Source organism: Oncorhynchus keta, chromosome 19, assembly GCF_023373465.1.
Source record: "Oncorhynchus keta strain PuntledgeMale-10-30-2019 chromosome 19, Oket_V2, whole genome shotgun sequence".
NCBI lineage: Eukaryota > Metazoa > Chordata > Actinopteri > Salmoniformes > Salmonidae > Oncorhynchus > Oncorhynchus keta.
The window spans coordinates 34,259,804-34,263,464 of record NC_068439.1 but is presented as its reverse complement, the minus strand read 5'-3'; the positions used below and the strand labels follow the sequence as shown (position 1 = coordinate 34,263,464).

The 3,661-nt window shown below is 45.1% G+C and overlaps 1 long non-coding RNA gene across 23 annotated transcripts; it reads left to right on the top strand.

The window, feature by feature from the left end:
* Nucleotides 1–511: 511 nt before the first annotated feature.
* LOC127909365 (uncharacterized) lies at nucleotides 512–3,127 on the top strand. Of its 23 annotated transcripts, none has more exons than XR_008070927.1 (4): nucleotides 512–1,308; nucleotides 1,352–2,039; nucleotides 2,212–2,254; nucleotides 2,427–3,127. It is a non-coding gene; the product is annotated as an uncharacterized LOC127909365 (long non-coding RNA). The 23 variants fall into 23 exon arrangements; XR_008070917.1 differs by having other exon boundaries at nucleotides 2,212–2,297; XR_008070916.1 differs by lacking the exon at nucleotides 2,212–2,254 and adding an exon at nucleotides 2,126–2,211 and having other exon boundaries at nucleotides 1,352–2,082.
* Nucleotides 3,128–3,661: the final 534 nt, after the last annotated feature.

Below are 3,661 nucleotides of genomic sequence, written 5' to 3'. Positions count from 1 at the left end.
TTTGATAGCAGTCACGTTCGTCTTGTTAGTTTGTTTGTTTGTTAGTATACTTCGTGTTTTTTTCGTCTTTCATTAAAATCATGCATTCACACGACACTGCGATTTGGTCGACTCAATACGACGATCGTGACATAAAGATATAATGATGTGAAGTACGTAGAGCACATAGGCACTACTACAAAACAATATCTATCCCACATCGCAGGTGGGAAAAGGAACACACTAAGTATGATCCCCAATTAGAGGCAACGATTATCAGCTGCCTCCAATTGGGAACCATACACATACACCAAATAGTATATTTCTATCTAGAAACCCCCCTTGTCACGACCTGACCTAAAACACTATGAAGGTCCACCAGGTCAGAGTCCACCGTCCTCCCCTGCTACTGCTCCCATCCACCTTCCAGCTCAGCTTCCAGTCTGAGGGGAAGACCTGGTTTGCCAGGCACATGAGAGTGGCCTTCCCCTGCTGCAGCTCCACACTGGAGGGGGGCAGGACTGTCATGGTGGGACGAACGTCACCTAGCAGACAGGTGGGAAGTTAGAGAGAGGGGAGCTGTCAGTCAATCACCAGACTGATATGACAATAATGATGCAGCAGTTTTACATCTTAGCTTTTAACTAAGATGTTTTGTTTTCAATAGGTTTCTGTCCCTCAAACACACAGCTTCTCAGTCTTTCTGTCACTCTTTCACTTATCTTTGAGTAGCTACTGAAGCATCTTATAACTGTATGAGATTACTGAAAAACCATTCAACTATCTTCAAAACTTTGACTATTTAAAATGAAAATATTTCAGCACTCCTCTCCCTTTTTGTAATGGGATAAAATCCTAGGAATCAAACTGCATTTCATTATTCATTATTATTGTTATTTTAAAGAAAATTCCACAGAATATATGACCTATTCCTAAATGATGATCTGTTTAAAATAATGCTGAGGAAGTCAATTCCAGTTGACTGTAACCATGTCAAAAATAATATTACCTATAAAGATTATGCAGAAACCACTCCTCCATTTCCTGGTTGCTAAAATTCTAATAGTTCACCTAACTTCAGTTTATGTGACAAAACAAGCAAGTATAGTGGAAGAGCATGGCTTCAACCCTGTTCCTGTAGAGCTACTGTCCTATAGGTTTTCACTCCAACCCTGTTCCTGTAGAGTTACTGTCCTGTAGGTTTTCACTCCAACCCTGTTCCTGTAGAGCTACTGTCCTGTACGTTTTCACTCCAACCCTGTTCCTGTAGAGTTACTGTCCTGTTGGTTTTCACTCCAACCCTGTTCCTGTAGAGCTACTGTCCTGTAGGTTTTCACTCCAACCCTGTTCTTGTAGAACTACTGTCCTGTAGGTTTTCACTCCAACCCTGTTCCTGTAGAGTTACTGTCCTGTTGGTTTTCACTCCAACCCTGTTCCTGTAGAACTACTGTCCTGTAGGTTTTCACTCCAACCCTGTTCCTGTAGAGTTACTGTCCTGTTGGTTTTCACTCCAACCCTGTTCCTGTAGAGTTACTGTCCTGTAGGTTTTCACTCCAACCCTGTTCCTGTAGAGTTACTGTCCTGTTGGTTTTCACTCCAACCCTGTTCCTGTAGAGTTACTGTCCTGTTGTTTTTCACTCCAACCCTGTTCCTGTAGAGTTACTGTCCTGTTGGTTTTCACTCCAACCCTGTTCCTGTAGAGTTACTGTCCTGTAGGTTTTCACTCCAACCCTGTTCCTGTAGAGCTACTGTCCTGTAGGTTTTCACTCCAACCCTGTTCCTGTAGAGTTACTGTCCTGTAGGTTTTCACTCCAACCCTGTTCCTGTAGAGTTACTGTCCTGTTGGTTTTCACTCCAACCCTGTTCCTGTAGAGTTACTGTCCTGTTGTTTTTCACTCCAACCCTGTTCCTGTAGAGTTACTGTCCTGTTGGTTTTCACTCCAACCCTGTTCCTGTAGAGTTACTGTCCTGTAGGTTTTCACTCCAACCCTGTTCCTGTAGAGCTACTGTCCTGTAGGTTTTCACTCCAACCCTGTTCCTGTAGAGTTACTGTCCTGTAGGTTTTCACTCCAACCCTGTTCCTGTAGAGTTACTGTCCTGTAGGTTTTCACTCCAACCCTGTTCCCGTAGAGCTACTGTCCTGTAGGTTTTCACTCCAACCCTGTTCCTGTAGAGTTACTGTCCTGTTGGTTTTCACTCCAACCCTGTTCCTGTAGAGCTACTGTCCTGTAGGTTTTCACTCTAACCCTGTTCCTGTAGAGCTACTGTCCTGTAGGTTTTCACTCCTACCCTGTTCCTGTAGAGCTACTGTCCTGTAGGTTCTCACTCCAACCCTGTTCCTGTAGAGTTACTGTCCTGTTGGTTTTTACTCCAACCCTGTTCCTGTGGAGTTACTGTCCTGTTGGTTTTCACTCCAACCCTGTTCCTGTAGAGCTACTGTCCTGTAGGTTTTCACTCCAACCCTGTTCCTGTAGAGCTACTGTTCTGTAGGTTCACTCCAACCCTGTTCCTGTAGAGCTACTGTTCCGTAGGTTCACTCCAACCCTGTTCCTGTAGAGCTACTGTTCTGTAGGTTCACTCCAACCCTGTTCCTGTAGAGTTACTGTCCTGTAGGTTTTCACTCGAACCCTGTTCCTGTAGAGCTACTGTTCTGTAGGTTCACTCCAACCCTGTTCCTGTAGAGCTACTGTTCTGTAGGTTCACTCCAACCCTAATATAGTTCAGCTGATTCTAAAAAAAATACCTGGTTGATAAGCTGAATCAGGTTCATTTACAACTTGGGTTGGAGTGAAAACCTACAGGAGGGAAGCTCTACAGGAACAGGGTTGGTGAGCCCTGGTGTAACCAAAAGTATATTATTATGAACAGCAGAATTAGTAAGATAGCAGCACTTTGCAAAAGAAAGCAAATATAAAATAAAAGTGTAAAAATAGATAGATAGTATGACTATTTGCTATATTTCTAAGATTGAAGAAAATAAGAAATTATGTAGATGTAGATTAACTTACTTCCAACATTACATTTACATTTACATTTAAGTCATTTAGCAGACGCTCTTATCCAGAGCGACTTACAAATTGGTGCATTCACCGTATGACATCCAGTGGAACAGCCACTTTACAATAGTGCATCTAAATCTTTTAGGGGGGGGGGAGAAGGATTACTTATCCTATCCTAGGTATTCCTTAAAGAGGTGGGGTTTCAGGTGTCTCCGGAAGGTGGTGATTGACTCCGCTGTCCTGGCGTCGTGAGGGAGTTTGTTCCACCATTGGGGGGCCAGAGCAGTGAACAGTTTTGACTGGGCTGAGCGGGAACTGTACTTCCTCAGTGGTAGGGAGGCGAGCAGGCCAGAGGTGGATGAACGCAGTGCCCTTGTTTGGGTGTAGGGCCTGATCAGAGCCTGGAGGTACTGAGGTGCCGTTCCCCTCACAGCTCCGTAGGCAAGCACCATGGTCTTGTAGCGGATGCGAGCTTCAACTGGAAGCCAGTGGAGAGAGCGGAGGAGCGGGGTGACGTGAGAGAACTTGGGAAGGTTGAACACCAGACGGGCTGCCGGCGTTCTGGATGAGTTGTAGGGGTTTAATGGCACAGGCAGGAGCCCAGCCAACAGCGAGTTGCAGTAATCCAGACGGGAGATGACAAGTGCCTGGATTAGGACCTGCGCCGCTTCCTGTGTGAGGCA